The sequence below is a fragment of the Pan paniscus genome, chromosome Y (genome assembly GCF_029289425.2).
Source record: "Pan paniscus chromosome Y, NHGRI_mPanPan1-v2.0_pri, whole genome shotgun sequence".
In the NCBI taxonomy this organism is placed as follows: domain Eukaryota; kingdom Metazoa; phylum Chordata; class Mammalia; order Primates; family Hominidae; genus Pan; species Pan paniscus.
Window position 1 is genome coordinate 43224512 of NC_073273.2, and position 14088 is coordinate 43238599.

Here is a 14088-nt window from a genome sequence, read left to right on the forward strand (position 1 = left end):
TCATCACCATCACCACCATCATCATCATGATCATCACCATCATCACCATCTAAATTTCCTACTTTATTTAGATCTCCTTGGTTTTCACCTAATATTCTCTTTCTGCTCCAGCATCTTCCAAGATCCTAAGTTACATTTTGTTATCACACATCTCTTTATGCTCCTCTTGGATGAGATAATTTCTTAGACAGTCCTTGTTTTTGATGACCTTGACAGTCTTGAGGACACAACTTGGCAGGTATTTTCTAGAATATCCCTCAATTAGGATATGTCAAGATTTTTTTTCATGTTCAGACGGCTTACAGGTTTTGGTAAAACCATGGAAGTAAAATGCCATGTTCATTTTACCATATCAAGAATGCCTTCAAGGACCTACCAATAGGGATTATGGCAACGGACAGTAAAAGTTGTCATTGGCAGTTTCCAAATTAATGTCCTTCCTTCTCTTTTCTTTTTGGCTTGTTCATCCTCTCATTAGCCAATACATTAAGATTGTGGTATATGTCACCACCTAGATTTAACTGCATTTGGAGAATTAAGGGAGAGCCTAATGTCATATTTTTTATGCTGTGGACTGATATCATAAGTACTAGTGAAGGCACCCATAAGGAATAAACTTTTCCCCAATGTCCAAGTTTGACTCAAATCATATTGTTTACACATTAACGTGAAGGGTAAGCCCTGAAGAATAAGAAGTCAAGGAGAAAAAGGAGAAGGAAAAGAGAAAAAGCAGGACAGAAGGAAGAGGAGGAAAAGAGAAGGAGGAAGAGGAGAAAGAAGAAGGAAAAAGGGAGAAAAGATAAAAATTTAAAGGTCGATCTCCCCATAATGGATTAGACACAAAACTTTGATCCACTGAAGGGTAAGTCTGGAAAGAACTGAAGCCCCAGGTGATGGCTTTTACTGCCTCTGAATCACAGCTTGCTTTGCAAAGAGAAAGGATATGAACCCAAGTAGAGATGGGACAAGTTTGTTCTCTGTTTTGACTTTTCAACACCATTCCTCCCATGAATGCCAGCATCTCGCCACCATGCACTTACTTCAATTCCAGGTTGATGAGTCAGTCTAAGAAAACTTCCTTCATACTTTTTACCATCAGCCCAACCATTGGCAGATTATCTACTGTTATTCATTCAACATTTGTCTTATCAGCAAGTCTCCTACCTGCCTTCCTCCTACCTTGCACAATATTGAACCTCTGCATTTCTCTTTGCCAGTTACATTTTGATTGTCCAGCAAGATCCATACACCCAGACATTGATGTGAGTTGTCAGCAGGTAGAGGCAGCAGAGTGAATTCTAACTGAGGAGCCCCAGAGCTTTCTGAAACTGAGTCCCTTTGCTTGCCAAAATCCTCTCATATCCTGTTTTGCATGCCATGTGTTACACACTGCAATTTCCATCCAGTGGAGATACAGCTGCTTGTACCAGTTGCAAACCAGCTAAAGACACAGAGCCCCAGCTTCTGCAGAAATTGGCTAAGATGCAAGTTAAACTGTCCCAATTTGCTAGCGAATATACAAAAGGAAAAAGTCTTTTCAGCTTGGCAAGTTAGGTGCAAAATATGTCATTTTCTTATTCACATAATTGTTTGGCATGATCAAGTGGAAAAATGTAACTATTTTTAAGGTACTCTTTTTCCATGTGATGGTGATTCTTTCAGGGTATATATAAGAAAGATCCTTTTTAAAAACTTTTTAAAATAGGTAGTTAAGATTTTTTCCCCTCTCTCAGACCTATTGAAAAAGAATAGGGTGCATGAATTTTGATAATGTTCTCCCTGGGATTTTTATTTATAATCCTGGATAAGAACTCTCCTTGAAAGAAGTGGGGTGACAGGGTTAAGGGATTCTTCCAACACTGAAGTTTAGGATTCTATGAAGCTTTAAATTTGGATGGAGTGAAAAAAAAAACCAGATATCCATTAATGTTAATAAACAGCTGCACGTTAGGAAAGCAGATACACTCATAAACTAAAATATCTTTTTATTTTTGTTTCCTGGCATGAGTGCTTTCACCTCAGAAACAGTCTCCATGGAAGCAGCCAACATGTAGTCCCTACTGTGTTTATCCAGCCCACTTCCTCCTCCTATTCTCCAAATACCTTTTGCATTACTTTCCTCAACCCACTAAGTGATTTCTGCTCATCTCTCTTTCTGCTCAACTTCAAAAAACAACGTTTTGTATTGGGTCATTTTGATCAGGGAACCCGTAAAGACCTTATGGTCTTACAGTACCTGTTTGACATCATTGCTATCATCACACAGCCATGATGTTTCTGTAGATGAGTATCTATAGCTATAGATACAGCTATAGATGACCAATCAATGAGCTCGCTGCTCAATCCACATAGAGACTAATACTATGACAGTGGCTTTTGACAAAAGAAAAGCTTTATTGTGAGTCAGCTGGCAAAGAGACTGGAGGTAATGCTCAAATCTTTGTCTGTGAGCTGAGCTTCAGGTCAGGCTTTATAAGCACACGGTAATTAGATAAGATCTAATTGGACTTTGCAATGAAGTGATGCCACAAGGCATGTTCTGATTGGATCTTGCCATGGGATGATGCCAGGAGGCACGATCTAATTGGATCTTGCCATAGGGTGATCCCAGGGTTCAATCTGATTGGATCCTGAATCATGAAATGTGGTGTCTGCTTCTTAATTCAGTCCCTACTTCTCAATTAGGATTCTCTCAAGTTGCATGCTAGGTTCATCCTGGCACATTCAAGTTACATGATCTTCAATGTGAGGGTTCATGGCAACTGAAGAACAAATCACAATTTTGTTACATGAAAGTTAAGCCATATTTGTCTGATGCAGTTTATATATATATATAAAAAATAATATGTGCAGACACACACATATATATACATATGTGTGTGTGTGTGTGTGTGTGTATATATATATATATATACTATATACACATATAGTTTCAGGTTACTTAATTGGTCACCTCTTAGGTGTCATTTTTTTTTTAGTTCACAAACGGTAAAATATGATAAACTTTGTAAGGATGTCCATTGAATAGAGACAGCATATTTAGCTCTTAGACATTGGGAATAGCATGAATTTTATATAAGTTTAACAAAGAAACAGTAACATGGACTGTGCTACCATTACTAGAAAACCAGAGACATCAAAGAAGTAGAGTCAAAGAATGTTATCTGCACATCCACCGAGGGTGGCCAACCATCTAGCTGACTCAGAACTTAGAGGTTCAGTGCTGAACACACCCTGGGATGTGGACACTCAATGCTAAAACCAAGAAACCACAGGCAAACCAGTGTAAGCTGGCCACCATACTTATGCTTCCTATCAAGATGCAGTAACAGAAATGGAGTTTTCCCTTCAGCCTCAAATGACCAAAAAGTAAAGAGTCAACCATTTAAGGGAGAACAATTTTCAAGACTGGATACCAGGCAGTTAAGGACATTGATTCTCAAAGGAAGATTAATTTTAAAAATAAAGGGAAAATAAATAAATTTTCAAAAGAGAAAAAAAAAGGACAGTGATTCTCTAGAAGCAGAAAAACAAAGTGAGACCACGGTGGCCCAGCTCACTGCCTTGAGAGCATTTCCAGGCTATAACTGGAAGGCAGAAACTAAGAGAAGCCTGGAAAACTCCCCGAGTTGAGGAGACAGAGCTGAGGGAACAGCTGAACTATAAATCAACTTGCTAGAAAGTGTCTCGCCACTCTTGAATTGTCAAAACATCAAAGTGGCATACCTCTGAGATAAGAGATTCTGGAAATTTTCAAACACAGTTGGGTAAACTTGCTTCTATCCCTTGAAACCCCAATGTAAGATGTTTGGAGTGTGCATCGGGCTGTTTTCTATTTAATGCAAAACCTTGAGCCAGCTCAAACACTGTCAGATTTACACTATTGAGTTTTAAATTACCTTTTTTTTTTTTTTTTTTTGAGACAGAGTCTCAGTCGCCCAGACTAGGGTGCAATGGCACGATCTCGGCTCACAGCAAGCTCTGCCAACAGGATTCATGCCATTCTCCTGCCTCAGCCTCCCGAGTAGCTGGGACTACAGGCGCCCGCCACCAAGCCCGGCTAAATTTTTTTTGTATTTTTAGTAGAGACGGGGTTTCACCCTGTTAGCCAGGATGGTCTCGATTTCCTGACCTCGTGATCCGCTAATCTCGGCCTCCCAAAGTGCTGGGATTACAGGCCTTAGTCACCACACCCGGCCGACTTCTTTTAACAAGTTAGATATATTATGCAATATTCCATCTATTATTTTTAGGGGAACAAAAGAATGATGGACTTAAAAAAAAATCATTTTAGGCTGGGCATGGTGGCTCACACCTGTAATCCCAGCACTTTGGGATGGCAAGGTGGGAGGATTGCTTGAGCCCAGGAGTTCAAGACCAGCCTGGGCAACATAGCCAGGCCTCATTTCAAAAAAATAAAATAAAATAAAAAATAAAAATTTTAAAAAATCTTTATAATTCTATCCTGAAAAGATAAACATCAAACCCAGCATATTATGAGTAAGTCACCTATTAAACAACTTAGTACAGTGTCAGTTAAATGGTTTATACTAAGACAATCTAATTACAGTTTAAGTTTGCTTTCTTATGTTGGGTTGTTTCAAAATAAAGACACTTTTGCATAAAATATTGAGGTAATTACAGTTAATCTGAATTTATCATCTTTGATTTTGCTTGTAGATAATAATAATGTTTATTTTTGTTAATTTCTGTAAACCTCAGTCTATAAACAAAGACAATACCTTCAAGATACCCACCTGTGAATTAAAATTATTTGCTTTAACAAGACTAAGCAGAAGAACTTAACATATGCTATAGTGGTATTAACTATCATGTAACAAAACTGTAATTTGTTCTTCAGTTGCCGTGAACCCCCACACTGAGGATCAAGTAACTGGTACAGCATATGCTATAGTGGTATCCTTTAGTGTTGTTTCTTACTATTGGAGTATATTTGCATTCAATTTATTTGAGATTTAGAAAATGTAGCCTTAGCTCTACATGTTTGGGAAGAAAGAAAGCCTTCACATTCTCTGTATCTATAACAAAGATGTGTATTTCAAGCATATAGATGCTTTTCTGCAACAACAACAAAAATAGTCTCAATGGATTGTCCAGACTGCCTTTATGTTCACTAAAGTGTTAGGCTATTCGAGGTTAAAACTTCCCAAGCCTGTTAACCTCATCCATTTTTTTCTGACTACAGCATTAGCAACTCTTTCATGACATCACTAAATACCATACGCATGTGGTCACAGCTACAGAAACAAATCTATTATAAACTGTCAGAAGAAGACCAGACAAACTGCAGACCTCAAAAGCCTGCCGCCCTTAGGCAGCCATTTCTGCAAGAAATTATGTGCGGATTTTCCAATGCCCAAGAGCTGTTGTAGACAGGCATGGTTCTCACACATTGCATCATCATTCCCCAGTTGGGAATTAACTCTGTCTCAATCCCATTTTAATGTCCCCAGCAGGTATATCAATGCTATGATTTCTCTCTGATTATCATCCAATCACCAAATTACAGTAAACAAAAGTCAGATCATGATCTGAAGAGGCTTCTTCATCCACAGCATGTTATTCTTTGAAAGTAGACAGGTTTTTTAAAAACAATAATAATGTACAAAATTACACATGATAGCTTTTTTCAGAGAACTTAAAACACATGGTCACCCTGGAGGAAATGGTCACATTTTTCATTTCTGTCAGTACCTGTCAAGATTAAACTTTCTGGTTGGAGACTAGAAGATAAGATCAGAGCAGGAATACAAAGAAAGAGAACACAGGCTACTCAGACATTTCCAGTCACATTAAGAAATGGCCTCTGGAAGGGAACTCAAATTAAAGACGAAATTCCAAGAAAAAACCTCCACCAGTCCTGTCTCTAATTTTTTTTTTCATGCCCAAAAGCATGAGATTTCTCAGATCTCAGTCTGTAACTATCTTGGTCAGTGTGGGCTTCCATAACAAAATACAGTATACTGAGTGGCTTATAGACAGCAGACAATAATTTATTGCCCACAGTTCTGGACTCTGGAAGTCCAAGATAAAGACATGGCAGATTTAGTGTCTGGTATGGACTTCCTTTCTGGTTTGTAGATAGTCCTTCTTGCTGTGTTCTTACATGGTGGAAGGGGCGAGGGAGCTCTCTGTGGTCTCTTTTATAAGTGTCCTGATTTCACCTATGAGGCTCCACCCTCATGGCCTCATCACCTCCCCAAAGCCCCAGTTTCTAATACTATAACCTTGGGGATTAGGATAAATTTGGAGAATACATGAACATTCAGGCCAGAGGGGCAGCAAAGGCTACAGTCATGTATCACTTAACAACAGAGATACATTCTGATAACTGTGTCCTTAGGTGACTTTGTGTGAACATCACAGAATGCAGTTTCACAAGCCTGGATGGTCTAGCCTACTACACACGTAGGCTATATGGTCTAGCCTGTGGCTCCTGGGCCACAAATCTGTATAGCAGGTTACTGTACTAAATACTGTAGGCAATTATAACACAATGGTAAATATTTCTGTATCTAAATTCATCCAAACATTAAAATATACAGTAAAAATATGGTGTATAAAATAAAAAAGGTACATTAGTATAGGGCAGATTCATTATAATTTTAAGGAATGCCTGTCATATATGTAATATATATATCCAGGAGTTGGAGGCTGCAGTGAGCTATGATTGTGCCGCTGCACTCCAGCCTGGGTGACAAGCAAAATCCTGTCAAAAGGAAAGGAAAGGAAAAGAGAAGAGAGGAGGTGAAGGGAGGAGAGGGGAGGTGAGGGGAGGAAATGGGAGGAAAGAGTTTTAATGTCAGAGAATTTGACAGAGAGTGGGAAACAAGAAGAGAATAATCTGAAGCAGGAAAAAAGGGGAGAGAGTAGATACAAATGCTGTTTGCAAAAGAGCAAATCAGTTTCTCTTCACAGCCAACATGTAGATAAAGTAGCATCCTCTTGCTCTTGTGGGTACTCAGTAGGTGTTCCACTATTATGGCATTAGGTCTGGTAAAATGCCAGTGCTGTTTGCCTGTTGCCATAATTAAGTAGCCATTGACACTTGAGTAAGAATTAATAAATAGTGCACTGTCAGCAAATGGATTGTCAGGTTCGAAAACCCAGCTGATTTACTTCCAAGAAAGACAAACCCCCTACTGCAGCAGGGAGCCTGGAATTAACAAGACTTAATCTGCTAAAGGAGAAGGCAGACTCCCAAAAAGGGTTAACGGGAAACTGAACACAAGTCCCACTCACATCAGGATTTTCCAGAGCACAGACTGACCTTTCACAACTCCACAGTAAAAACCAGTGACTTCTGAAGAGGGATTCTGAATCATATTTTTCCCCAAGGATTTGGAAAAGTCACTTTTTCATGTGTCATCCTCACTTGTGGGGGACATGTGTGTGTGTGTGGCTTCATGATTGATTGTCTTATGCAAACTCTAGTTTTTTACACAAGTCTACGCTGGTTATTCTACATAGGTGGTCCAATTCCCCATTTATTTACCCCTTTTTCTGCCATGCTGTTGTCCCTTAAAATGAGCTTTTACTTTTTTTTTTTTTAATATGTCCAAGGCATGAACCAGGCATAGGCATAGATGAAAATCCAAGCTGAGAGGAACAAGGGGTTGCTTTGTCCCTGGCTGATATGAGATGGGCACCACCAACCAGATGCCACTATACCCAAGTCAGGGAAATAAAATGAGCTTCTTAGGACAAATCAGAAAGGAACTCAAGGAGAGTCAGTGATAGGGTTTAGATCTGTGTTCCCACCAAATCTCAAATCTCATGTCAAATTGTATTCTGGAGGTGGGGTCTAGACAGAGGTGACTGGATCATAGGGCTGGGTCCTTCAAGAATGGTTTAACACCCTCTGCTCAGTGCTCTTCTCATCATAGTGAGTGAGTGAGTGATCACAAAGTCTTCTGATAGTCCAGAAGTGTGTAGCACCTCCATCATGTATTCTTCCTCTCTCTTCCTCCTGCTCTAGTCATGTAAGATGCTGTCTCCCACTTCCCCTTGCACTATGATCGTCAGTTCCTGAGGCCTCCCCAGAAGCAGAAGCCACCATGCTTCCCATATAGCCTGCAGAACTGTAAGCCAATTAAACTTCTTTTCTTTATAAAGTAGCCAGTCTCTGGTATTTCTTCTTAGCAGTGCTGAGGCAGGATACGTAATCAAGGAAATGACCATGTTCTCTGTGTGCAGCAAGCATGGTAACCATGACCGTACTAAGCTTCAGCATTTGCATTGTCATTGAGCTCATTCAAGCAAAACAATTCTTCAGTAGGGACTTTCCCTTATAGAGAGCATGAGCATTTTGACGTTACCTGTCCTCAAACTGACCCTTTCTCATTTTAATAGTAAATAGCACACCTTTGGGTTGAGATGTAAGATGCTAATGAGACCTGCAATGCATGAACAAGCATATACAGCCAGTGCACATGTGCTCCCAGAGGACCACTCGGAACATGCTTACTAACAACACCTCTTCGCACCTCCTTATGAATCATCCTGTAAGACTCCCATAAAGGGAGTTTCTCCAGCAATAATCAATACTGTCTCGCTGTAACTAGCAGCCTGCCCTGAATCTACTCTCTCAGGGTGTATAGTCTATTCTGCCCCTGACCTTCCAAATACTGTTTTTGTTTTGTAATAATTTACTCTATGCTGCATCTCCTTGGCTGTGTGTTTGTGTTTAAATCATTTTAAACTAGGAAGACAAAAATCAATGTATCACAACAGCCATCAACAATGTGAGAACGCTCTAATGCGAACAGAAAATGAGGAAAATGGCTATCAGGTAGCAGGATGAAAAAGTCTCTAATCTCATCCTGCAAACAACCTGCACCACACCAGGCTCACAGGCCCTCCTGTATCCCTCAAGCTCACAGGGACCCCCACCATCCTTCCAAGCTGACAATATCCCGCGTGTTCTCCCAAGCTCAAAGTGGCTTCCACATCTTTCTAAGCTCTCACTCACTCGCAGTCCATGTCCTCCAAATTATATTTCTCACAAGATTCCACAACTTTGTTCTCCTGCCTCTTCCCTAGAGGCAGAGGTTAGAATCAGCCTCTCTGGTCAGCCTCATCTGAACTCCTTTTTCTGTCTTGTCTTCCCATTCATTCATAATCAGTGTTTTTATTAACATCTCCACATTTGGACATCCTGGGTGAAATGTGTTCCCTGCAGGGCTCTGACAGATACCCCATCTTAATTCATTCATTTCTATAAAGCAACTTGAGACTTGCAACCCTGTTCACTCTTCAGTTTGCCTTTTTAAACCCAGCCTCAGCCAGGCACGGTGGCTCACCTGTAATCCCAGCACTTTGGGAGACTGAGGTGGACAGATCACCTGAGGTCAGGAGTTCGAGACTGGCCTCAGCAAAATGGAGAAACACCGTCTCAACTAAAAATGCAAAAATTAGCCAGGTGTGGTGGCAGGCACCTGTAATCCCAGCTACTCAGGAGGCTGAGGCAGGAGAATTGCTTGAACCCTGGGAGGCAGAGGTTGCAGTGAGCTATCACACCACTGCACTCCAGCCTGTGCTACAGGAGTGAGCCTCTGCCTCAAAAAATAAAAAAAAATAAAAAATAAAAAATAAAAAAGCCAGCCTCATATTACACCATCCTACAGAAACCCCTATGGATCCACAGTCTCCCAAAAATAAATTTAGGGGGAAAATCACCTGTGATATACAACTTGCAAAATTTTATCTGATGATTTCATCTTTCTGATTTGGCCAAAGTTTCAGAATACAGGGATATCATCATCACTCTTCCAACAGGGAAGAAATCTTTTTCTTCAATTCCCAGCAAACTGAGGAACTAGAAGATAAGTAGCACTGGCACTCAAAATATTTAGACACCCATGAAGACATTTCTTGCCCAAAACAACAGTTTAACTTTACCGCTAGTGTTTACTGTAATCTTAGGAAACTTTTGAATTTTTCTGACCCTCCAGCAAAGGTGAAGATCAGTCATCCAATAACTGACATCACAAAACAGGTGTCATGAAGCAGACATCTGCAGTGGTAATGAAACAGGAAGCTTACACTCTTCCTACACCTTGGAAACAAAGCTGAACAAGGTACCTGATACAGATGGAGAGTTAACACTGGGAAGTGTGCTGGGGAAATGCTAATTTTCTAACATTTTCCATGCTCATGCTGTGTCCCTGAGGCAGTATGAGCTAGAGCTCTGGGAAGAGAAGGAGAATGTCTTTCCATTTACCCCCCACTCCAAACATACATGCATGCAAACAGATGTGTGCATCAACAGAGTAAGTTCACATTCATCTACCAAAGGGTTCAATAAACTGACAATTACATGATCCTGCTTGGGGTTAAAGCAAAGAAATATTTGGTTTCTTCCAATAACAACAAGTTTAAACTAGTAATTCACTATCTAGAGCAAATAAACTAGAGAAGCATGGTGACTATGAAATAAAAATTATAACTTTTAGACTTTTAGAAAAGACAGTAACTATTCACTGACAGCCACATATTTCAGCAAGATGCACCAGGTAGTTGTTCTAGAGAAAATTAATAACAGATGAATCTCAGGTTCAGAAAAGGCAAAAGTAAAAATGACAAATCTGAAAGCTACAAACAACTTGGAACAAGAATGTTCCAAAAAAATCTGGCTTCAAGATGCTTAGGAACTAGATTAGTTTTATCTCTTCTACCACCCTAACACATGACTTTCGTCTTCAAGTTTGCCTCATGACTCAGTTTGAATGCTGAAGCTCCAGCCATTGTGTCTACATCACATAAAGCAGATGAGGAAGGAAATGGCCTCCCTGCCAAGTGAATTAGCTCCTTCTCTGCAGTCTTTCTAAATGTCCCACGACATTTCTACTGCAATCCTATTCAACTTAGTTACTTGGCCCAACTAGTTTAACGAGATGCTAGTAACTACAGTTTGCTTGTTAAGTTTGAAATATTACAAAAAAATTTTGAATTCACTTGAGAATGGACTTCAGGCTGGGCTCAGTGACTCATGCTTGTAATCCCAACACTTTGGGAGGCTGAGGCAGGAGGATCACTTGAGGCCAGGAGTTCAAGACCAGCATGGGCAACATGGTGAAAGCTTGTCTTTACAAAGAATACAAAAATTAGCCGGGCCTGGTGGCAGGCTCCTGTAGTCCCAACTGCTTGGGAGGCTGAGGCAGGAGAATTACTTGAGCCCAGGAGGTGGAACTTGGAGTGAGCCAAGACTGTGCCACTGCACTTCAGCCTGGGCAATGAGAGTGAAACTCTGTCTCAAAAAATAAAAAAATAAAAAATAAAAAATAAAAATGAATAAAAAAATAAAAAAGAGAGTGAGAGAATGGATTTCAGTTATCAAATGCTAGTTTCTGCTCCAAATGCCATGGAATAACTGACTAGATGAGAGCTTAGAGATGACAGCTTAGAGATGGGTCAATGAAGATTTGTGAGCCATGAACATCATCTTCTAGAAAAGCAATGCACACTCATCTGCAGGCTCACTCCCAAGCAAGCCAATTGTTCACTGTGGCATTTTGGTCTCCTGTCCCTTGTTCCCCTCTCCTCACACATCCCCAGTCACCCTGGAGGTCAGGATCTAAAATGGGTCAGCAGGGCTGCTGTCTTCAGGAGGCTCCAGGGAAATTGCTTCTTGCCTTTTTCTAACTTCTAGAGGCTGCCTGCATTCCTTGGCTCACGGCTCCTTCCTCTGTCTTCAAAACTAGGAGTGCTGCTTCACTTCCCCCTTCTCTGTCTGTCTGTCTCTGCCTCTCTCTAACTCTCCTTCTGCCTCTGTCTTCAGCCTCTCTCTGTCTCTCTTTCTGCCTCTGTCTCTGTCTCCCTCTCTCTGCCTTTCTGTGTCCCATTCTCTGTCTCTCTTTCTGTCTCTCTCTCTCTTTGCCTGTGTCTCTTTGTCTCTTCCTATCTCTCTGTCTCTGTCTCTGTTTCTGTCTGTCTCTCTTTGTGTTTTTCCGTCTCTCTTTGTCACTCTCTGTCTGTGTGTGTGTGTGTGTGTGTCTCTCTCTGTCTCTGTCTGTCTTTCCTTCTCTTTCTCTGTCTCTCCGTCTCTCTCTGTCGGTCTCTCTTTGTGTCTCTCATTCTCTCTTTGTCTCTCTCTGTCTCTGTGCCTCTGTCTCTAAGTGTCTCTCTCTTTGTGTGTGTGTGTTTCTCTGTCTCTTCTTCTCTTTCTCTGTCCCTCTCTGTGTCTCTCTCTGCTTTCTTCATCGCATCTGCTTTCTTCATCTTGACTGCTTGCTGCTGCGCTCTTCCAAGGAGCTTGGTGTTATGTTGAGCGCATCTGAACAATCCAGAATAATCTCCCGTCTCAAGAGCGTTAATCTGGAAAGTCCTGTTTGCCATGTAATGTAAAAGATTCACAGGTTCCTGAGATTAGGACGTGAACATCTGGGCTCACGGACACCCATGTTGCAGCCCATGGCAACCACTTTAGGATTCTGAATAAAACAACAGGGTCAGCCAGGCACAATGGCTCACACCTGTAATCCCAGCTATTCACAAGGCTGAGGTGGGAGGATCGCTTTGTCGTACCCGAGTGAGTTAGAAAAACGCCACATTTTGAGATGAATTAAGAGTCCTTTATTAGCCGGCAACCGAGAGACGACTAATGCTCAAAGTTCTCTCGGCCCTGAGGAAAGGGCTTGATTAACTTTTATACCATGGTTTAGAAAGAGGAGGGGGGGGGTCTAGTTAAAACAATTTTACAGAACTTAAGTAGTCAAAAAGTTAAAAGGATAAATGGTTACAGGAAAGTAAACAGTTCCAGGGGCAGGGGCTTTAAGACTATATTACAAGGCGATAGACATGGGGCCTTGGGCATTATCAATCAGATGAATTCCTGGGGACTGCAGATATAGCTTGCCACAGTATCTTATCAGTTAATTGCATTCTTGGATGTGTTTGGAGTCAGCTTGCACAAGTTAAGTCCTTGAGGAAGGGGCTGCCAGTGAAAGAGCCAAGATGGAGTCTGTCTTGTTCTCTTAGATAAGGGAGAGTCTATTCAGGTGGAAACAAGGCTAGGTGAAAAAGGGGGAACGAGGTTGGGCATTACAGCTTAAGCCCAGGAGTTCAAGACTGTAGAGAGCTATGACTGCACCACTGTACTCCAGCCAGGGTGACAGAACAAGACTCTGTCTCAAAATTAATTAATTATTAAGTTAATTAATTAATTTAAAAAACAATTTGTTTTTCTAAAAGGTGTATACTGTTTTGATGATTGTTATCTGAATGTTTCAGGTAATGGATTTTATTTACTTATTTATGGAGCTAGGTTCTTGCTTTGTTGCCCAGGCTGGAGTGCAGTGGTGCAATCATAGCTCATTGCAGCATAGACTTCCTGGGCTCAAGTGATCCTCCCACTGAGCCCCCCAAGGAGCTGGGACAACAAGTGTGCAAAACCACACCCTGCTTATTTTTGCAAAAAATTTTAGTAGAGATGAGGTCTGATTATGTTGCTCAGGCTGGTCTAGAACTCCTGGGCTCATGTGGTCCTTCCACCTCAACCTCCCAACGTGCTGGGATTACAAGTGTGAGCCACTGCACCTGGCCATGCTGATTTTAAAGCCTATTTAAATCTTAAAGCATTACATTGTCCTCCATTTGATGGCATAATAATATTTGTGACCATGTTCATATGACAGCACTTAAACATGTTGAGTGTTCAGAGAAAGAACCACTGTTGCAGACTGACACCAACGTTTAGAATGCCTTGTGCACATAAATATTACAAAGAAGAAAGAAGTAGTTTTCTTTAGCCCTCAGAGGACTACTTGGTGAATAAACCAGTGACATTTCACTTTAAAGAGAAAATTAAGCAGGTAGGGTTTGCTTCACAGTAAATGTGTGCTGAGCATAGGAGAATAAGAAGTGGAGAAACATTGTAACTGTGGAAAGGGTAAAGTTAACCCTTGGAATGTGGCTAAAATTCAAGGTAAGGAACACATTAAGTTATTGGAACATGAATAATTAAGGTAAATGCAGGTAGAATTTTACAAATTCAGTTTGCAAAATAATATCCAAAGAATGGCTGAATAATTAGTGAGATCTATAGTTTAGCATTTAACAAAAAGGACC

General features: G+C 40.8%; 1 non-coding gene across 1 annotated transcript; it reads right to left on the reverse strand.

The window, feature by feature from the left end:
- Positions 1 to 7571: 7571 nt before the first annotated feature.
- On the reverse strand, positions 7572 to 7706 carry LOC129395794 (small nucleolar RNA SNORA48). The gene has a single exon (XR_008623008.1). It is a non-coding gene; the product is annotated as a small nucleolar RNA SNORA48 (small nucleolar RNA).
- Between the last annotated feature and the right edge of the window lie 6382 nt (positions 7707 to 14088).